This window comes from Corella eumyota, chromosome 7 (assembly GCF_963082875.1).
Source record: "Corella eumyota chromosome 7, kaCorEumy4.1, whole genome shotgun sequence".
In the NCBI taxonomy this organism is placed as follows: Eukaryota; Metazoa; Chordata; class Ascidiacea; order Phlebobranchia; family Corellidae; genus Corella; species Corella eumyota.
This window is the reverse complement of record NC_137496.1, coordinates 8,336,382-8,359,947: the sequence shown is the minus strand read 5'-3', so window position 1 is coordinate 8,359,947 and position 23,566 is coordinate 8,336,382. Positions and strand designations below refer to the sequence as shown.

At 30.1% G+C, this 23,566-nt stretch overlaps 6 non-coding genes across 6 annotated transcripts; 4 read left to right on the top strand and 2 right to left on the bottom strand.

Annotated features, from left to right (window-relative positions):
• Nucleotides 1-267: 267 nt before the first annotated feature.
• Nucleotides 268-350, top strand: Trnal-uaa (transfer RNA leucine (anticodon UAA)). Its single transcript has one exon. It is a non-coding gene; the product is annotated as a tRNA-Leu (tRNA).
• Nucleotides 351-1,619: 1,269 nt separating this feature from the next.
• Nucleotides 1,620-1,692, bottom strand: Trnar-acg (transfer RNA arginine (anticodon ACG)). Its single transcript has one exon. It is a non-coding gene; the product is annotated as a tRNA-Arg (tRNA).
• Nucleotides 1,693-7,039: 5,347 nt separating this feature from the next.
• On the top strand, nt 7,040-7,122 carry Trnal-uaa (transfer RNA leucine (anticodon UAA)). Its single transcript has one exon. It is a non-coding gene; the product is annotated as a tRNA-Leu (tRNA).
• Nucleotides 7,123-8,391: 1,269 nt separating this feature from the next.
• On the bottom strand, nt 8,392-8,464 carry Trnar-acg (transfer RNA arginine (anticodon ACG)). The gene has a single exon. It is a non-coding gene; the product is annotated as a tRNA-Arg (tRNA).
• Nucleotides 8,465-11,873: 3,409 nt separating this feature from the next.
• Trnan-guu (transfer RNA asparagine (anticodon GUU)) lies at nt 11,874-11,947 on the top strand. Its single transcript has one exon. It is a non-coding gene; the product is annotated as a tRNA-Asn (tRNA).
• A 3,138-nt stretch (nt 11,948-15,085) lies between these two features.
• On the top strand, nt 15,086-15,168 carry Trnal-uaa (transfer RNA leucine (anticodon UAA)). Its single transcript has one exon. It is a non-coding gene; the product is annotated as a tRNA-Leu (tRNA).
• The last annotated feature ends 8,398 nt before the right edge of the window (nt 15,169-23,566 follow it).

Sequence of the window (23,566 nt, the reverse complement as noted above, 5' to 3'; positions counted from 1 at the left end):
TTAAATAAAATGCATGTTAAAGGCAATACAAAATGACATTTCCTACTTTAAAACGAACCACCCCAAAAAAGTTTAGAATACCCGAGGAAATAGTAGGACGCGAAGTACGCACAAAGTTCGCTACGCAAACACCTTGTTTAAACCAACCAAAAAAAATTGACTTAAAATCAAAGTTTCGAAAGACAATAAGGCATAAGGCTGCCAATCACAATTGGTGGCTTACTTAAGATTTATGTTTATTAGCATCTTAACAATGCTTTCGCACTTACTGGGTTGGCCGAGTGGTTAAGGCGTTGGACTTAAGTTCCAATGGACGAATGTCCGCGTGGGTTCGAACCCCACACCCAGTAATATCATTTTAACTTGATTTATTTTAAAAAAAATGACATTTGGTTCAAAACCGTTTAAACCTTTTTTTTATAAAAAAAACTTACACAGTAAATTAAAATATAACCTTTATAATAACTAGACTAAATTTCAGCAAACAAACACGCATCGATGTCGTATAATATAATCAAACTAAATTTAAAAGCAAAATATTTATCTTATTTTTTATTAATCAAGCAAATATTTAAGCATAATTGACAATAAAATACCTAATTTTATACCCAAAGTAAAAATCATGAACCTTTACCACTTTAAGTAAAATGTTTTTGATATTTTGAGCATTTGCTTGAACAAATAAACGCTGTAAAAGACTCTTGTAGGGAGTGAGGTCAAGAAAATTTTAATCCTAAAAAGTATCGACTGAAACTGTGCTCCTTGGTCTGGTGACAATGTTGACGGTAATAAATCTTGCTAGTAAGCATTTGCAAGTTTTATTGCAAAGCGTTGCAAAACCGATTAACGCTACCACTATTCAGACTTTGCAATATAAGGATGTTTATTCTAGGCACCTCCTTGTTTGTTATCACAAAACCAATCACTTACCGAATTGGAAAATTGGCTTCTTATGTTCTATCCGAGAATATCCCTAGTTAAAAATTATTTTCAGAAAAAGAATACTTACCTTTTGTGTATGAAAATTAAATTTGTTGTTTAAAAACTACATCTTGACTTATTCAGCTTCTCATTTTTTAAGTTTTTTTACAATTAAACAACAACTAGAAATATAAGACGTCTTATAATACACATGGCTTTGTTTCGCTGCGATGCAATTTTATCGTTATTAATCGTGTTTTTAAAGAACAAAGCAAACTTATTAACCCAACGAGTATGTTTTACGATTTTGTACAGTATGCAATAAAACCGCTTCAAATAGCGTATAAAAAAATTACATACATTTCCTACTCTTTATTGCCACTTTTTTATTATTCACGAAGCCCAATCACTACTTTAACCTAATCCAATTGTTTATTTTTGTTTTATTAATTGTAAAATGATTTAAAAAAATTTAGGCAAGGGTCACCCTTTCCTATGCAAAAAGGTACAAATTTTTTGCCCTTTTATTCAACGTCACAATGCCATTGTGAAATGAAACCGACTTTATCAATTACATCGTGTGATTCAATTAGCAACCGTAACTCTGTGTGTGATGAAAAGTGAACAAATAAATATGTCTTAAGCATAAATAAGTATTTCACGTACTTAAAGTAGGAAAAATTTTGCTAAATAAAATACGAGCGCGCCAGGACTCGAACCTGGAATCTTCTGCTCCGTAGGCAGACGCGTTATCCATTGCGCCACGCACCCGCACTGTCAAATTTGATAAATAATGTTTTGTTAATTAAAACTTTAAAAATGTTAAGTCTGTCCAAACAAAAAACGAAATAATGGGCATGCTTCCCCAGAAACTTTTTGAATTTATTTGCTGTAAACACGCTATTTTTAGATTTAATAGTTAATTGTTTAAAATAAAGGCCCTTTCACACGGCGTACGCAAAATTTATTTATTATTGTCTATTTCCTATATAATTTAAAACGTATTTTGTATATTTCAAATTCTCATTTTAATAGAGCTTGAATTGACACAATAAAAAGCAAAGTAGCATAACAGATTTATTTTATTATAAGCGTCTATTAAGTTTAAAACTAAAAACTTTGGGGAAATAATGGTGCAAGTTATGTAACAACTGACAATAGATTTCAACGAAAATATTTATAAACAATTTATTAATTTTCTTGTTCATCTTGTCAGCTCTTCTATAAAATAACACGATATATTATTAAGCATTGTAATTAAGACACCTCAGATTATAAAGTTTTTGTTGATAATCTATTTAACTTTTCTTTCGAATAAATATTCTTTTACCTCTACATACTTAAATCTCCACCACCCCCCTCCCTCCTCCTTTTCCTAGCCATCCTTTCTCTTCTCTATACAATCACAACATCACCCCATGTTTATGTTGTTGTCCTACTCTTATTGTTCAAGTGTTTGTGTAATGTACATAAATAGCCTAAATTTGCAATAAAAATAGGCAACCTTACTTTTGTTAGTGTATTCCATCAACACAGTTTTAATATTAAACAGACAGACAGAAAAGTGTATTTAATGACTGTTGCACTTACCAAATGCTTCTGCAAAATGATGTCGAACTAAGCTATTAGCTGCAAATAACTAAAATATTCCTCGATTACAAAAGTTTAATTAACTTCTTGCATACCAAAATATGCACATCACAAAATGTCAGCGGTTCGATAAAGTTAGTTAGAATTTGCCCTTTTTTAACACTTTGTAGAAACTCTACAGGAAGCAAATAATAAAATTTTGCGCTTTTGTTGAAAAATATGGTAACTTTAATTTTATTTTTTTTGTTTCATTAATAATTTACTTAATTTTTTGATGTGTTTACATTTAAGTTACTTTTAATTACTTGCATTTATTTTCGTTATTTTAAACCCTGCGTCAGAATTACTGTGACAACCATTTAATAGGGCATTCTTTTTTTTAACAAAAAACCATAGCAGCTTTTTAAAGTCAAATGGTAAATTTATATTTTAAGTGCTATTTTTGCTTTTTTCTTTTAAAAAACACAGCTAAAATAAGTTTTTTTTTAAGATATTAGAAATTAAGTTGTCATTAAGGTTGATTGGTATGTAACTTATTTAAAATAAATTCACATAAACTTACTTTAATTTTAATAAAAAAAATATTTGATGTTGATTTAATACGAAATTTTATGTGCTGACAAGCTTTGACTTTCTTTTTTCGATGTCAAAAGTATATCGAATGCTTTTAATTATAACTTGTTTATGAAATTTGCAGTTTATATTTAACATTTCTTGTCGCACAAAAATTTATCTGTTTTTTTTCTGGTATTGATTCATATTTTAATCTAGTCATTTACGCTTCATATTAAGTGCATATACTTAAATTAAACCTGGCAATTTAGTTTTACTAAACGGACGCCACCAAACAAACATGGATTTGGACTTCAAAGTAAATTTAGTGTTAATTTTTTTTAAATAGTCGGAATCTCATATTCTTGTACACAACCAATCATTAAGAACAATCAAAATTATTAAATTTGCTACTTGTGCAAAAACATTGCACAGAATATCAAAAAAAATAATAAAATTTAGTCGACTTTTTTTATATTCGCGAGTTAGAATTTGCATAAGCTGTTAATTACAGTCGGAAGATAAACAATAGCCTAATTTAACATAAACGTCATGATAGGTTTACAAATCTTCGTGGTGTTTAAAGTTTAACGTATTATTTTAAAGTAATCAGAAAAATTTTTTTTTAAAATAACAACCAACTTCATGATAGTAAAATAATATTAGGCGTTTCTGGAGATTGAACCCAGGATCTCCTGTTTACGAGACAGACGCTTTACCACTAAGCTATGAAGCCTTGGTGACTAAATAAATAAAATACTGATTCGATTCAAAAGTTTTTTTAAACAAGTTAAAATTTGTTATTACTAATTATGCAATCCTGTCTGGTAATGTTCAGGCAAGTGGTGGGCAATATAAAGGAGTTTTGAAAAAAACACAGACCTTTAAGATTTTTTCTGCAATTTAGTCCACCATCTAGCAAAAAAAGTAGTTTATCAACCTTTAAGATTAATGGAAAAATACAGATTCTTTAACTTCCATTAAATCAATCATCTGATTTTGGATTTATAAAATTATTTTTGTCTTCTAAAGATGTTTAAAAGAAGCTGGTAATGCACATGTTTACGTTTGTAAAACTGTTTTAATATATTTATATTGAAAAGGGTTTTTTTAAAACGCAATAATTGTGTCAAAGTAATTTTAAATTCATCATCACAACAAGCAAAAATACTTACAACTAGATTTATTTGATAAATAAAATAAGATTTAAAATAATTTCATCATTTTTGAAATAAATCTCTATTAATAAATAAAGATAATCATAAACATAAATTAATTATGATTATCAACTAAATTATTAAATCAAATTTTATGTATTTAATTATTAGATAAATGTTTATCATTATTATTTTCTTTTTAATTTAAAAGATTGCGGTTCGAGTCCACCTAGGGTCAAATATATAATCGCTTTTTTTACAATTTTGCTTTGCAAATTTGATAGAAATGTCGCAAATCAGTCGTTTCTGTGTCGCAATCATTGGCGCGTTTAACTCTTTAACCGAAAAGTTGGAGGTAAACATGGATTTAGACATTACTTAATTTAGCGTTTAATTTTGAAAGAAATTAGACAGAATTTTATATTCTTGTAAACAACCGACAGCTAAGGGCAGTTATTAATCAATAAATTTACTACACTCCATTTTTAACAAAACTTATCTTGGAGACAATATTAAACATCGGTGGTAAAGTTTATGCTTGTCAAGCTTGGGATTTCTGGTTTTCACCCAGACGGTCCGTGTAGAAATAGTTTTTTTATTTTCGACGTGCGTTTTAATGTTATGATGCATAGATCGTTCAATTTGGGAGTTTTCAACAAGAATTTAAATATTAAAATACTTTACTTTATTTTAAATACATTTGTTTGTAACGACATGACTGATACATCGACTTTCTTTAAAGGCATTATGACATAGTGTTAAAGCGCCTGTCTAGTAAAAAGAAGGTCCTGGGGTCGATCCCCATTAGCGCCTAATCATTTACCGCACGATCAGTAAAAGTTTTATTATGAAGGTACTGTCCAACGATATCCACTGAACAACGTTACTTATTTTTTGTGGATAAACTCTTTGTTCCCTTTAAGGCAGCTAGCGTAATTTTAGTTAAAAAATTAGTAAAAAAAAATCCGTTGTCGACAGGATTCGAACCTTCGCGGGCAAAGCGCAAAAGATTTCAAGTCGATTGCCTTAACGACTCGGCCACGCCAAATCGTATGTTGGAATCTCGGAGCAGCCAGCGTGATTTAATCAAATTATTTAAAGTTGTATTAAAACATAAAATAAAGCGTTGTCGGCATGAGTCGAACCTGCGCGGGCAGAGCCTCAAAAAACTCAAACCTATAGCTCCACCAATCGGCCACGACAACTCTAATGTTCCATTCTAGAAGCACCTCGCGTGATTTTAATTAGTTAATTAAATTTGTATTTAAAATAAAATAATGCGTTGTCGGCAGGATTCGAACCTGACAACTGTTATGTTGGATTCTCGGAGCAGCTAGCGTGATTTAAATTAATTTTATAACAAAACTGAAATAAAAATGCGTTATCGGCTGGACTCGAACCTTCGCGGGCAGAGCCTAAAAGAAATCAAGTCTAAAATAAGTTTTTTTCCCCGAGCAGCTAGCGCGATTTTAATTAATTATTTAAATTTGAACTAAAACTAAATAAAAAAATTCGTTGTCGGCAGGATTCGAATATGTGCGGACAGCGCCTAAAAGATTGTAAGTCTATGGCCTCGGCCACGACAACTTTTTTGTTTACTTTTCAAGGCAACTTTAATTTCTAAAATTGTATTTATTTAATTTAATTTTTAATTAAAAAATGCAAAAAAAATGCGTTTTCGGCAGGATTCGAACTTGTGCCTGCAGTGCTGATTAGTTTCCTTTTTTATAGCCTTAACCAATCGGTCACGGCAACTCTTGCTTTTCCTTCTTGAGGCAGCTAGCGTGATTTTATTCAATTATTTAAATGCTCGTCCCATGGCATTGTAATTTTTTCATGGTTTTGGGGTTTTAATTATTTTTATTGGTTAAGTGTAGATTTTTGTCCCAATAAGCTAGGTATTTACAGTAATATGTGTAGATATGCTAAGTGCAGTTTCTTTACAGTTATAATTGCTGTTATTCTTTTGACCGTTTCTAACAACCAACTTTGTTCCTATTTGAATAAGGTATATATGCTATTTGTATAATTTTTAAAAACAGAATTTTATAAAATTTTGCTGAACAAATTGTCAAATTTTAATCAAACGAATGTTAAATTTTAACATTTTTTATCGAATTTTAATCAAACCAATCTTATTTGTGGACTAACAATTAATAAAGTTAAAAGAAAAAAGGCATATTGTTCGTATTTTTAATTTTTTAAACGTAAGCCGATAGATATTCTTTATTACAACTCAAGTTGTAGGATCACGTCTGTAAAACTACATATATGTTTAATAAATAAGCAAAAGTGATAAAAATTCGAATTGCTGGTTGTGGGTAAATGGCCAGCTGCAAATATTTGTTGCAACTTTTACGTTAATTTACTTTTGTTAATAAAATGATTTAAAATAATTTTTGTCGCAATTACAAAAATAATTATGGTTACTAAATTAAAGACTGTTATTGCATTTCATTAAAGAAAAGAATTACTTGCCCATTTAAAATTTATTTTATTGCTGTAACAGGTTTTGCAATATAATAACAGTTTTATATATCTAATCGTGTTATTTAAATAAAATGCATGTTAAAGGCAATACAAAATGACATTTCCTACTTTAAAACGAACCACCCCAAAAAAGTTTAGAATACCCGAGGAAATAGTAGGACGCGAAGTACGCACAAAGTTCGCTACGCAAACACCTTGTTTAAACCAACCAAAAAAAATTGACTTAAAATCAAAGTTTCGAAAGACAATAAGGCATAAGGCTGCCAATCACAATTGGTGGCTTACTTAAGATTTATGTTTATTAGCATCTTAACAATGCTTTCGCACTTACTGGGTTGGCCGAGTGGTTAAGGCGTTGGACTTAAGTTCCAATGGACGAATGTCCGCGTGGGTTCGAACCCCACACCCAGTAATATCATTTTAACTTGATTTATTTTAAAAAAAATGACATTTGGTTCAAAACCGTTTAAACCTTTTTTTTATAAAAAAAACTTACACAGTAAATTAAAATATAACCTTTATAATAACTAGACTAAATTTCAGCAAACAAACACGCATCGATGTCGTATAATATAATCAAACTAAATTTAAAAGCAAAATATTTATCTTATTTTTTATTAATCAAGCAAATATTTAAGCATAATTGACAATAAAATACCTAATTTTATACCCAAAGTAAAAATCATGAACCTTTACCACTTTAAGTAAAATGTTTTTGATATTTTGAGCATTTGCTTGAACAAATAAACGCTGTAAAAGACTCTTGTAGGGAGTGAGGTCAAGAAAATTTTAATCCTAAAAAGTATCGACTGAAACTGTGCTCCTTGGTCTGGTGACAATGTTGACGGTAATAAATCTTGCTAGTAAGCATTTGCAAGTTTTATTGCAAAGCGTTGCAAAACCGATTAACGCTACCACTATTCAGACTTTGCAATATAAGGATGTTTATTCTAGGCACCTCCTTGTTTGTTATCACAAAACCAATCACTTACCGGATTGGAAAATTGGCTTCTTATGTTCTATCCGAGAATATCCCTAGTTAAAAATTATTTTCAGAAAAAGAATACTTACCTTTTGTGTATGAAAATTAAATTTGTTGTTTAAAAACTACATCTTGACTTATTCAGCTTCTCATTTTTTAAGTTTTTTTACAATTAAACAACAACTAGAAATATAAGACGTCTTATAATACACATGGCTTTGTTTCGCTGCGATGCAATTTTATCGTTATTAATCGTGTTTTTAAAGAACAAAGCAAACTTATTAACCCAACGAGTATGTTTTACGATTTTGTACAGTATGCAATAAAACCGCTTCAAATAGCGTATAAAAAAATTACATACATTTCCTACTCTTTATTGCCACTTTTTTATTATTCACGAAGCCCAATCACTACTTTAACCTAATCCAATTGTTTATTTTTGTTTTATTAATTGTAAAATGATTTAAAAAAATTTAGGCAAGGGTCACCCTTTCCTATGCAAAAAGGTACAAATTTTTTGCCCTTTTATTCAACGTCACAATGCCATTGTGAAATGAAACCGACTTTATCAATTACATCGTGTGATTCAATTAGCAACCGTAACTCTGTGTGTGATGAAAAGTGAACAAATAAATATGTCTTAAGCATAAATAAGTATTTCACGTACTTAAAGTAGGAAAAATTTTGCTAAATAAAATACGAGCGCGCCAGGACTCGAACCTGGAATCTTCTGCTCCGTAGGCAGACGCGTTATCCATTGCGCCACGCACCCGCACTGTCAAATTTGATAAATAATGTTTTGTTAATTAAAACTTTAAAAATGTTAAGTCTGTCCAAACAAAAAACGAAATAATGGGCATGCTTCCCCAGAAACTTTTTGAATTTATTTGCTGTAAACACGCTATTTTTAGATTTAATAGTTAATTGTTTAAAATAAAGGCCCTTTCACACGGCGTACGCAAAATTTATTTATTATTGTCTATTTCCTATATAATTTAAAACGTATTTTGTATATTTCAAATTCTCATTTTAATAGAGCTTGAATTGACACAATAAAAAGCAAAGTAGCATAACAGATTTATTTTATTATAAGCGTCTATTAAGTTTAAAACTAAAAACTTTGGGGAAATAATGGTGCAAGTTATGTAACAACTGACAATAGATTTCAACGAAAATATTTATAAACAATTTATTAATTTTCTTGTTCATCTTGTCAGCTCTTCTATAAAATAACACGATATATTATTAAGCATTGTAATTAAGACACCTCAGATTATAAAGTTTTTGTTGATAATCTATTTAACTTTTCTTTCGAATAAATATTCTTTTACCTCTACATACTTAAATCTCCACCACCCCCCTCCCTCCTCCTTTTCCTAGCCATCCTTTCTCTTCTCTATACAATCACAACATCACCCCATGTTTATGTTGTTGTCCTACTCTTATTGTTCAAGTGTTTGTGTAATGTACATAAATAGCCTAAGTTTGCAATAAAAATAGGCAACCTTACTTTTGTTAGTGTATTCCATCAACACAGTTTTAATATTAAACAGACAGACAGAAAAGTGTATTTAATGACTGTTGCACTTACCAAATGCTTCTGCAAAATGATGTCGAACTAAGCTATTAGCTGCAAATAACTAAAATATTCCTCGATTACAAAAGTTTAATTAACTTCTTGCATGCCAAAATATGCACATCACAAAATGTCAGCGGTTCGATAAAGTTAGTTAGAATTTGCCCTTTTTTAACACTTTGTAGAAACTCTACAGGAAGCAAATAATAAAATTTTGCGCTTTTGTTGAAAAATATGGTAACTTTAATTTTATTTTTTTTGTTTCATTAATAATTTACTTAATTTTTTGATGTGTTTACATTTAAGTTACTTTTAATTACTTGCATTTATTTTCGTTATTTTAAACCCTGCGTCAGAATTACTGTGACAACCATTTAATAGGGCATTCTTTTTTTTAACAAAAAACCATAGCAGCTTTTTAAAGTCAAATGGTAAATTTATATTTTAAGTGCTATTTTTGCTTTTTTCTTTTAAAAAACACAGCTAAAATAAGTTTTTTTTTAAGATATTAGAAATTAAGTTGTCATTAAGGTTGATTGGTATGTAACTTATTTAAAATAAATTCACATAAACTTACTTTAATTTTAATAAAAAAAAAATTTGATGTTGATTTAATACGAAATTTTATGTGCTGACAAGCTTTGACTTTCTTTTTTCGATGTCAAAAGTATATCGAATGCTTTTAATTATAACTTGTTTATGAAATTTGCAGTTTATATTTAACATTTCTTGTCGCACAAAAATTTATCTGTTTTTTTTCTGGTATTGATTCATATTTTAATCTAGTCATTTACGCTTCATATTAAGTGCATATACTTAAATTAAACCTGGCAATTTAGTTTTACTAAACGGACGCCACCAAACAAACATGGATTTGGACTTCAAAGTAAATTTAGTGTTAATTTTTTTTAAATAGTCGGAATCTCATATTCTTGTACACAACCAATCATTAAGAACAATCAAAATTATTAAATTTGCTACTTGTGCAAAAACATTGCACAGAATATCAAAAAAAATAATAAAATTTAGTCGACTTTTTTTATATTCGCGAGTTAGAATTTGCATAAGCTGTTAATTACAGTCGGAAGATAAACAATAGCCTAATTTAACATAAACGTCATGATAGGTTTACAAATCTTCGTGGTGTTTAAAGTTTAACGTATTATTTTAAAGTAATCAGAAAAATTTTTTTTTAAAATAACAACCAACTTCATGATAGTAAAATAATATTAGGCGTTTCTGGAGATTGAACCCAGGATCTCCTGTTTACGAGACAGACGCTTTACCACTAAGCTATGAAGCCTTGGTGACTAAATAAATAAAATACTGATTCGATTCAAAAGTTTTTTTAAACAAGTTAAAATTTGTTATTACTAATTATGCAATCCTGTCTGGTAATGTTCAGGCAAGTGGTGGGCAATATAAGGGAGTTTTGAAAAAAACACAGACCTTTAAGATTTTTTCTGCAATTTAGTCCACCATCTAGCAAAAAAAGTAGTTTATCAACCTTTAAGATTAATGGAAAAATACAGATTCTTTAACTTCCATTAAATCAATCATCTGATTTTGGATTTATAAAATTATTTTTGTCTTTTAAAGATGTTTAAAAGAAGCTGGTAATGCACATGTTTACGTTTGTAAAACTGTTTTAATATATTTATATTGAAAAGGGTTTTTTTAAAACGCAATATTTGTGTCAAAGTAATTTTAAATTCATCATCACAACAAGCAAAAATACTTACAACTAGATTTATTTGATAAATAAAATAAGATTTAAAATAATTTCATCATTTTTGAAATAAATCTCTATTAATAAATAAAGATAATCATAAACATAAATTAATTATGATTATCAACCAAATTATTAAATCAAATTTTATGTATTTAATTATTAGATAAATGTTTATCATTATTATTTTCTTTTTAATTTAAAAGATTGCGGTTCGAGTCCACCTAGGGTCAAATATATAATCGCCTTTTTTACAATTTTGCTTTGCAAATTTGATAGAAATGTCGCAAATCAGTCGTTTCTGTGTCCCAATCATTGGCGCGTTTAGCTCTTTAACCGAAAAGTTGGAGGTTCGACCCCCCCCATGAACGAAACTAGTTTTTTCTCATTTTTATTATTATAATTTTGCTTTGCAAATTTAATAGAAGTGTCGCGAATTAGTCGTATTTGTGTCGCAATAGATTGGCGCGTTTTGCTCTTAACCGCAAGGTTGAAGGTTCGGGCCCATTTATGAACGAAATATATAATTACATTTTAATTGTATTAATTTTGCTTTGCAAATTTAAACAAAGTGGGCGAAATAATTGTCTCTGTCGCGCAATCGGTTAGGGCGTTCAGCTGTTAGGAGAAAGTTTGAAGGTTTAAGTCCACCAAGGGCCAAATTTATTTTGTTACATTTTTTTATTATAATTTTGATCTCTAAATTTAGATCAAGTGTGCCAAAAAATGTCGTCTCTATGGCGCAATCACTTGCGAGTTCGTCTGTTAACCGAAAGGTCGGTTGTTCGAGTCCACCCAAGGTCAAATACATTTTGTTACATTTTTATTATTATAATTTTAATCTTTAGATTCAATTCAACTGTAGCAATGAATGTCGTCTCTGTGGCGCAATCGGTTAGCGCGTTCGGCTGTTAACCGAAAGGTTGGTGGTTCAAGCCCACCCAGGGACGATTTTTTGTTTGCTTCATTTTTATTACTATAATAATGTTTTGCAAATTTCATAAAAATGTCGCGAATCAGTTGTTGTTGTGTTGCAATCGTTGGCGCATTTGGCTATTAACTATTAACTTCCATTAAATCAATCATCTGATTTTGAATTTATAAAATTATTTCCGTTTTTTAAAGATGTTAAAAAAAAGCTGGTGATGCACATGTTAACGTTTGTAAAACTGTTTTAATATATTTATATTAAAAAGGGTGATATCCCATACAATTATTTTTTTTAAAGAACGCAATAATTGTGTCAAAGTAATTTGAAAATCATTATTACAACAAGCAAAAATACTTACAACTGGATTTATTTGATAAATAAAATACGATTTAAAATCATTTGATCATTTTTAAAATTAATTTCTATTAATAAATAAAGATAATCATAAACATAAATTAATTAAGATTATCAACTAAATTATTAAATCAAATTTTATGTATTTAATTATTAGATAAATGTTTATCATTATTTTCTTTTTAATTTAAAAGATTGCGGTTCGAGTCCACCCAGGGTCAAATATATAATCGTCTTCTTTTACAATTTTGCTTTGCAAATTTGATAGAAATGTCGCAAATCAGTCGTTTCTGTGTCGCAATCATTGGCGCGTTTAACTCTTTAACCGAAAAGTTGGAGGTAAACATGGATTTAGACATTACTTAATTTAGCGTTTAATTTTGAAAGAAATTAGACAGAATTTTATATTCTTGTAAACAACCGACAGCTAAGGGCAGTTATTAATCAATAAATTTACTACACTCCATTTTTAACAAAACTTATCTTGGAGACAATATTAAACATCGGTGGTAAAGTTTATGCTTGTCAAGCTTGGGATTTCTGGTTTTCACCCAGACGGTCCGTGTAGAAATAGTTTTTTTATTTTCGACGTGCGTTTTAATGTTATGATGCATAGATCGTTCAATTTGGGAGTTTTCAACAAGAATTTAAATATTAAAATACTTTACTTTATTTTAAATACATTTGTTTGTAACGACATGACTGATACATCGACTTTCTTTAAAGGCATTATGACATAGTGTTAAAGCGCCTGTCTAGTAAAAAGAAGGTCCTGGGGTCGATCCCCATTAGCGCCTAATCATTTACCGCACGATCAGTAAAAGTTTTATTATGAAGGTACTGTCCAACGATATCCACTGAACAACGTTACTTATTTTTTGTGGATAAACTCTTTGTTCCCTTTAAGGCAGCTAGCGTAATTTTAGTTAAAAAATTAGTAAAAAAAAATCCGTTGTCGACAGGATTCGAACCTTCGCGGGCAAAGCGCAAAAGATTTCAAGTCGATTGCCTTAACGACTCGGCCACGCCAACTCGTATGTTGGATTCTCGGAGCAGCCAGCGTGATTTAATCAAATTATTTAAAGTTGTATTAAAACATAAAATAAAGCGTTGTCGGCATGAGTCGAACCTGCGCGGGCAGAGCCTCAAAAAACTCAAACCTATAGCTCCACCAATCGGCCACGACAACTCTAATGTTCCATTCTAGAAGCACCTCGCGTGATTTTAATTAGTTAATTAAATTTGTATTTAAAATAAAATAATGCGTTGTCGGCAGGATTCGAACCTGACAACTGTTATGTTGGATTCTCGGAGCAGCTAGCGTGATTTAAATTAATTTTATAACAAAACTGAAATAAAAATGCGTTATCGGCTGGACTCGAACCTTCGCGGGCAGAGCCTAAAAGAAATCAAGTCTAAAATAAGTTTTTTTCCCCGAGCAGCTAGCGCGATTTTAATTAATTATTTAAATTTGAACTAAAACTAAATAAAAAAATTCGTTGTCGGCAGGATTCGAATATGTGCGGACAGCGCCTAAAAGATTGTAAGTCTATGGCCTCGGCCACGACAACTTTTTTGTTTACTTTTCAAGGCAACTTTAATTTCTAAAATTGTATTTATTTAATTTAATTTTTAATTAAAAAATGCAAAAAAAATGCGTTTTCGGCAGGATTCGAACTTGTGCCTGCAGTGCTGATTAGTTTCCTTTTTTATAGCCTTAACCAATCGGTCACGGCAACTCTTGCTTTTCCTTCTTGAGGCAGCTAGCGTGATTTTATTCAATTATTTAAATGCTCGTCCCATGGCATTGTAATTTTTTCATGGTTTTGGGGTTTTAATTATTTTTATTGGTTAAGTGTAGATTTTTGTCCCAATAAGCTAGGTATTTACAGTAATATGTGTAAATATGCTAAGTGCAGTTTCTTTACAGTTATAATTGCTGTTATTCTTTTGACCGTTTCTAACAACCAACTTTGTTCCTATTTGAATAAGGTATATATGCTATTTGTATAATTTTTAAAAACAGAATTTTATAAAATTTTGCTGAACAAATTGTCAAATTTTAATCAAACGAATGTTAAATTTTAACATTTTTTATCGAATTTTAATCAAACCAATCTTATTTGTGGACTAACAATTAATAAAGTTAAAAGAAAAAAGGCATATTGTTCGTATTTTTAATTTTTTAAACGTAAGCCGATAGATATTCTTTATTACAACTCAAGTTGTAGGATCACGTCTGTAAAACTACATATATGTTTAATAAATAAGCAAAAGTGATAAAAATTCGAATTGCTGGTTGTGGGTAAATGGCCAGCTGCAAATATTTGTTGCAACTTTTACGTTAATTTACTTTTGTTAATAAAGTGATTTAAAATAATTTTTGTCGCAATTACAAAAATAATTATGGTTACTAAATTAAAGACTGTTATTGCATTTCATTAAAGAAAAGAATTACTTGCCCATTTAAAATTTATTTTATTGCTGTAACAGGTTTTGCAATATAATAACAGTTTTATATATCTAATCGTGTTATTTAAATAAAATGCATGTTAAAGGCAATACAAAATGACATTTCCTACTTTAAAACGAACCACCCCAAAAAAGTTTAGAATACCCGAGGAAATAGTAGGACGCGAAGTACGCACAAAGTTCGCTACGCAAACACCTTGTTTAAACCAACCAAAAAAAATTGACTTAAAATCAAAGTTTCGAAAGACAATAAGGCATAAGGCTGCCAATCACAATTGGTGGCTTACTTAAGATTTATGTTTATTAGCATCTTAACAATGCTTTCGCACTTACTGGGTTGGCCGAGTGGTTAAGGCGTTGGACTTAAGTTCCAATGGACGAATGTCCGCGTGGGTTCGAACCCCACACCCAGTAATATCATTTTAACTTGATTTATTTTAAAAAAAATGACATTTGGTTCAAAACCGTTTAAACCTTTTTTTTATAAAAAAAACTTACACAGTAAATTAAAATATAACCTTTATAATAACTAGACTAAATTTCAGCAAACAAACACGCATCGATGTCGTATAATATAATCAAACTAAATTTAAAAGCAAAATATTTATCTTATTTTTTATTAATCAAGCAAATATTTAAGCATAATTGACAATAAAATACCTAATTTTATACCCAAAGTAAAAATCATGAACCTTTACCACTTTAAGTAAAATGTTTTTGATATTTTGAGCATTTGCTTGAACAAATAAACGCTGTAAAAGACTCTTGTAGGGAGTGAGGTCAAGAAAATTTTAATCCTAAAAAGTATCGACTGAAACTGTGCTCCTTGGTCTGGTGACAATGTTGACGGTAATAAATCTTGCTAGTAAGCATTTGCAAGTTTTATTGCAAAGCGTTGCAAAACCGATTAACGCTACCACTATTCAGACTTTGCAATATAAGGATGTTTATTCTAGGCACCTCCTTGTTTGTTATCACAAAACCAATCACTTACCGAATTGGAAAATTGGCTTCTTATGTTCTATCCGAGAATATCCCTAGTTAAAAATTATTTTCAGAAAAAGAATACTTACCTTTTGTGTATGAAAATTAAATTTGTTGTTTAAAAACTACATCTTGACTTATTCAGCTTCTCATTTTTTAAGTTTTTTTACAATTAAACAACAACTAGAAATATAAGACGTCTTATAATACACATGGCTTTGTTTCGCTGCGATGCAATTTTATCGTTATTAATCGTGTTTTTAAAGAACAAAGCAAACTTATTAACCCAACGAGTATGTTTTACGATTTTGTACAGTATGCAATAAAACCGCTTCAAATAGCGTATAAAAAAATTACATACATTTCCTACTCTTTATTGCCACTTTTTTATTATTCACGAAGCCCAATCACTACTTTAACCTAATCCAATTGTTTATTTTTGTTTTATTAATTGTAAAATGATTTAAAAAAATTTAGGCAAGGGTCACCCTTTCCTATGCAAAAAGGTACAAATTTTTTGCCCTTTTATTCAACGTCACAATGCCATTGTTATTTTAATTTAAAGAGATGGTTCGGTTAAAAAAGTTCTTTTTTAATTATGTTGTAATTTTTACAACTTGCACGAGAATACCATATTGGTCAAGTAGTTTTTGAGATATCGGGATTTGCAGTTAAAATCATAGAGATACTAATATATATACACTTAAAAATATTTAAAAAGTAACAACTGTCTTACATAATATAGATAAATTTTGCTTGTGTTAAGTTGTTTTCTGCCAAAAAAATTTTAAAAAAGTACAACAAACGGCTCAGAGAAGGGCAAAATAAGGTTATTTCTCTGTCTGCCAGCGTATGATCTTACGACGATGACATCGTGCGTCACGTGACTCGCGAGCGTAGAGAATTTCCCTATATACCTTCAAATTACGATATCTCAAAAACTACGCGACCAATTTTTAAAATAATGGTATATCCTTGTCCAAGTTGGAAAAATTCCGACATAATTAGAAAAGACACTCTGCGACCGAACCATTTTTCTAACATTTAAAAAAAAATTAGTATGTTGCCTTATTTTTATTACATTAACTTTATTTATTAAAAAAAGCATTAAAATTATTTGCACCTTTGTAAAAAATAGTAATTAATATTGTACAAAATTCCAAAAAACCTTTTGTTAATAATCAAATTTTATTTCTACATTTTGTTACGGATATACCTACAAACCTTTTTTTACAGCCTAATTTCTCAACTGAAATATATTAGCACTCGTTACAGAAAAAAAAATTAAATATTTTAAATCAAACCTTCGGGCCATTACATTTTTGATTCGACCAGAATTGTACAATTTTGAATAAATTTATCCGATAAAGGTTTTTGACCAGGCGAATGAAGGGAAAAAACTTGTCTGATAGTTGCTTATTATATTAACCTTGCCCCATTAATGTGGGGAAACAACTTCCATGTCATTTTATAGTGCTACAGAAAAAAACAACATGAGTTGTTTTATTTGTCTTTGTGGTCTAGAACTAATACCAAAATCCCTCCTGTATCAGTTTTTTTTATGTTGTTTTAATAAGTTTTGCCTTACAAGCCATTCCCTGATAGACTTTTTCCAGTTTTCTTTTCCAATGAATTCTTTTGTCGTGTTACAAATTTTATAAAATTAAAAAATATGGCCATGTAAGCATACCTCGTAGTATCCTTTCCAGATTTTTGTATCTCATATTCTTGCAAATTTATGTAAAATTATCGATTTGATTCATGTTTGCCATGATTTTCAATATAGTTTTTATTGCAGATTGTGTTCTTTTTATTTGTTTTTTCGAAACCAGTTATTATTATTTCTTCACTGTAGTTTTGTAGAATTTTGTTGTATGTAATTTGTAAATTTGTGTTAGTAGCAGCTTTTTTAAATTTGGCCCAATTCCGGTCCTGAAACTTTATGAATATTTTTAAAATGAATTTCAAACCAAGGACAAATATACCACATTTAGGGCATTTTCGTCCGGAAAACTTTTTGTATAATATCCATTTTCTTAAAATTTTCAATTGATTTTTATTGTGTAGCATTTGTTGCGCATATTCGGTTTCAGTATTATGATATTTTTTATGTGATACGAAACATTTTTAAATGAACGACCACAGCCCAAAAAAACGCATTGCCGAACCCTTCCTTTTTTAATAAAACAAAAAACATATTCATGTTATATAGCAAAATTTATAAGAATTTAAAATTACTTTAAATAAACAAAAAATTAAATTAGCTGAAGTGATTCTTAATTAATGCTGATAAAACAATAACTTTTTTCATAGAAATGACTAAATGAGGCGTGTTCCATACGCCAACATTGTATTTTAAATTTTCAAAACGTTTGGGGTCTTTACATAGAGCCGTTGAAGCACTTCAATAGCTTCTTCATATGTTTCGCTATCCTCGATGTACTCATAAACGGTATGTGATACACAATTAGATTTTCCCCGAAGGTCGGGCTGGCTTTATAGTTATATCCATTATTTTAGTTTATTAAATTGTTACGAAAAACAAGTCAATTAATTTTATATTTACCAAAGGATTGGTTTTAATAAACTAAAAATACACTATAACTCGAGAGATTAACATTCTAACTAACACATTAAACCAGTGGTTCCCAACCTTTTTTGACACATTCTTCTTTTGCTCTTTTCAGAAATTTTTATTCCTCCCCTGTATAATTTAAGCTACATTTAAAATATCACTGATTTAACGAAATCTCATTTTTAACTCAATGCGAAGTTTGTTTTTGTTTATTATCGGAAAGTTGCTGAGTGCGAGGAACAGATTGTGATAGCGAACAACGCAGTACATCTTCAACATCAAGTCTCTTTCTTTGCTTGGTCTTTATTTGCAGCAGAGTAGAGAAACCCGACTCACACAGATATGTAGACAAATATGAAATAAGAATCCGAACAGATTTTTCTGTTGTCTTCGACTAAGAGTCTTTCATTTTAATCCAGAACTGTGTAAGAAGTTTTTCGTTGTAAGTTTGCTTTGCTGAAGAATCATTAAATAGCTCTAAGAATTCGTCTTGGCATTCACCTGAAAGCTTTTCAACAGCAAATGTAAAATGATTTCTTACAAATTCAAGTTCATCATTTGTAATTTCAGGAAAATGTATCTCAAATTCGCTTTCAAGTTTTGACAAATGTATCAAAATGTCATTGTCATTTGCACCGGAAGTTTATTCCTCTGATATCAAGAAGCATATCCAATTTCTCAAACATTAAACAATTCTGCAGTTGGATTTTTCGTTTCTTATTTGCCAATTTTATTAACGATTTGTATCATCTGTTCTAAAACTTTTTAAATTGAATCAGGCAATGTTTTGGAAGCTAGGGCTTGCCTATGCAGTGAACACCTTTGCTTGTCAGAGCTTGAAGTTTCACAGAAGTTTGAAAGTCTGATTCAAACGATTTTTGATACGTCTTTGAATTGTGTTGTTTAAAAGTGGAAGTAAAAAGTGTGCAGTGTAAAATGGTAGTTTGTTGATAATGTTATTGTATTGAATAATCGTTGATTCATTCACATTTGAAACAGAGCAGTTAAGCCAATCTTTGTTGTTCATTACAGCCTGATAGATTGGCCAACTCGCTCCGATGCCGACGTATCCACATGAATATTCACGTTGAGAATTGTTGATAGATGTTGTTTCGTTGAAACCAATTCTTTTTATAGAATCAACCAAATCACCAGAGACTCTACTTGCCATAAAATCAACAACCCAGGCTTTGCCACGAATAACAGTATTGTCCAGAAAGTTATGAATTAACTTAAAGTTTTATGTTTGTTTTACTAGATCTAACCTGAATAAATGGAGTTGCTGATTTATAGAGTCTTATTACTGGTTTGTTCCATAGAAAATTGATTTGCAGCAGCTGTAGAAAAAAAAAATTATTATAAATAAGACACAAATTTATGTAAAATATAAAATTTTAAACTTATTTTTGGTTAGTAATTTACCTGGAATATATTCACAATTTTTATTGTTGCATAAGGCGATATAAATTATTATATAATAATAAATATATATTCAATACTAAAATTTTTTTAAAAGAAAATTGTAATTTACAGTCAATGTTACAACATTTTATGATTACTTTAATAAATCTTCATTAAAATCACCTAATATAATTACAGTGCCATAAGTATTTTGGATTTTAAAAAAGTTGGTAGTGGTTGAATTTGGGGGCCTGTACACTGCACATATAACACAAACTTTTACTTGACACACACAATTTGGTTATTATAAGAGTCAGAATATTGTTTAAGAAATTGATGATTTAAGTTGTTCTTTATGTAAATTATTATGCCACCACCTCGCGATCCTTTGTTTCTATCGAATCGCAAAAGGGAATGACTCTCAATTTGAAACCTAAAAATAATGTAAATTGAGTTAATAAACGATAACAAGAGGTTTTTAGTTCAAAATAAACAAGTAAATATATAGATAACTAATCAAAGTTAAAGTACCTCGTAGTTGAATCTCTTTACACCATGTTTCACTAACACAAATTACATCTGATTTTAAAAGTTCATGGTAGGATTTGAAATCATCAATATGCAGAGATAAAGATTGCGCATTAACTGAAGTTATTACTAAGTGGGAATTCTGTTGTTTAAGATCTTGAATCGGGAATATTTGATGCGGTAGAATTTTGGGTATTTTTTCCAGAGCTTGAATAATTGAATGTTTAGTATGAATGAAGTTCGAATTATAATTTTTAAGATGCAATCCTTCTAACTGTTGACATCGACTTAATGCTACATAAATTTGTCCTAAAAACATAAATTAATTAAAATAGAGAAGTAGATTAACACGAAAAATTGACTTTAAATTTATTGACATACAAAAATTAAACTAAACTAATAAAATTACCTGCACGATTAATTTTAGCCATGTCCACTATTGCGTTTTTGGTTCGATCAAAAGACAATCTTCACCAACTTCTTTGTAGTATTTTTCCCAACCTTGGGGGAATCAAATGTGATTCCGATGTATTGGGGATGGCCATATTTCTTTTCACCCTCAATAATGCACTTAACAGTTCCAATACAACCGTTGCAGATACCATCAGTTACGTCTATGTTCACCAGGATCGACATCCCACGGCAACTTGAATAACCTTATTAAAAATTATAGTTTTTTGATAAGCTGCAGCAGGATAATTAAAATTATCAGGTTCAATAGAAGTTTTTCCGCTTAGATTTTTTTAAATGTCTACAGTTTTCAAATTGTACAGATTGTCCAGTTTTTCAATAATTTTAGAATTGTGCATATTAACTTCACGATTAGTGCCAAAAATGTGCAAGTTATTATTACCAAAATTAGAATCCTTTTTTAAAAAATTAGAATCCTTGTTAAAAAAACTCATCATCCAATTTATTAATGATTGTATTAAATTTGACTCGAAGTCTATTAGGCATTGTCGCAAACTGTTGGTCACCTTTCTGCCTAACAATTTCATCAAGATGGTGAACTTTGAAATGAAGCCAGTGTTCAGGAAGGAGGGAGCTAGGATCAATATTGTACAGAGCACGAGCTTTGACAGAGAAAGCTGATGAAAGTCACCTACTGCAATCACACCAACATTTCTAAAAGAAAAATTTTTTAAATTTGGTCGGAGAATTTGATTGAGACGTTCACTTATAACACCTAACATTTCCTTGCTGACCATTGAAATTTCATCGATAATTAAAAGTTTGGGATTTTGATATTGTAATCGAGGTGTTTTTGCAGTTTCTTCAGTAAGGCTATTCATATGATTTAGCCTCATTCCTGGACTGATGCGAAAAGCATGGTGAATAGTTTGACTCCCTATGGCAAAAGCAGAAACACCTGTTGGAGCTACTAATAATACAGGAGTATTATCTGGAATGTCAACTGCTCGTTGAAAAACACGTTGCATTTCAAAATATAAACAGTGAATAATATGGCTTTTTCCAGTTTCAGCACCACCCGTCAGAAAAAGTTTTAAAGGATTATGAGAATCTTTGTGCAATTTTTCAAACACCAAAGACGCACATAGTTAAATATAGCATGTTGATTTTTGTTTAACATCTGTATCATATTCATACCTTCAACATATGCTATTAATGGTTTAGCACTCACACATTTGGAAAATTGGGAGATTTTTCACAACAGCCAGTTCAGCCGGCAACTCTTCTTCTTCACTATCAACAACAGCAGATTTTTTAAGACCCTTCAATTCCAGTCGATCTGATTCTTCCAAATCTTCTGGATTCATCGATTCTGCCGCAGTTTCCAATGCTTCTTCAGTGTGGCTTGTGAAGTCCGCCATGTTGTTAATTACGACATCCTTCACATTCAAAACAAAATCAGTTGTGAAAATTTTGCTATAACCATCAGGCATGAGTTCGTCTGAATGACGATGAGGAAAGTACAATCGCAAGATTCTTTCAAAATATAGATCTCCATCTCATTCTTTATTGAGCTTACAGTGTTTAATCACTGCAGACCGTCCCATTCTAAATATATAAATAAACAAACAATAAAAGAATAATTAATATTCTTACTTTTAAAGTAGACAAAAGATAATTTTAAAAACATAAGAACATAACTATTTTATATAATTTTTAACTAGAATAGTTATAACATATTGCATTATAAAATAACATGTAACTTACCTTTTCTTAATACGATCCATGTCATTTTTTAATAAAAACACAGAATACTCTGATCCATCTCCATCATCTGCTCAATCTTTTAAATCATCATAGATTACGTTATACTTACAACAAAATTCTGCCAAACAGAGACTCTGGAATTATTGCAAATCAGGTCGTTTAAGATAACGATCCATTAAACTCGTCATCCACATATTTTCCACGCCATCTTCCGCTTGCAATTGTAACACCGACAATGGTAAAGAAATTCTTAAAAAATAAAAGTAAAGTTTAAACCCAAAGCCCATTTACTTTAATAACCTATAAATAACAATAATATATATTTTTTTTATAGGCCTGAACTAACCTGGAACTGTCAGCATCTACAGGTATAAAAACAACATCTCTAGTACACGATTTCAATGGTAAACCCCCAACACGATAGATCGCTTCTATCACAGACACTTCCTGATGACTAAGATAAGCATTAGAAAGTGACTTTAGTTCTTTCATCGTATCGAAATTTCCTTCACGCGCCCCCTTCTGTGCTTGTTTAATGAACATACCAACCTTCCTCTCTTCTTTAGTGATATAGGATAGAATGTACATAACACAACTGTAAAATTTAAATTAATTATGATTTCTACAACGAATATTGTTAAGACCAAATTTCACTTTATAGCACTTAAAAAAATTAAAAAACTGTGTTTATTATAATACCTGTATGGATCTAAAACATATTGGATGTCCATATTTGCATTCCATGCCTGAAGTAAATTTGGGTTGTAGGGACTTATCCACATTTCTTTCGAATTGCGTTTTAAAACAACTTGGTTTCGTGTACCTAAAGTATTAACAGCATCTTCAAATTCATCTTGGGATATACAAGCAAACTTAAAAACTTCAGATGCAGAAAAAATATTGATAGCTTCCAAAATGATAAGTAATACTTTTTTAGCATTTTCTAATTTGTTTGCTGTGTTTTTGGGTTGAGTAATAAAGGTACGATTAGATATTTTACGAGGGAAATTAAAACGACAAGTTTTGTTTTTCTTTCTACAGGATTGACTGTGTCTCTTGCTATGAGTCTGTAGAAGTGACCATCTCATAAAGCTTAGGATCGACCTCTGGATCAGGAATCTCACAAGTTATATGTTGATCAATGAA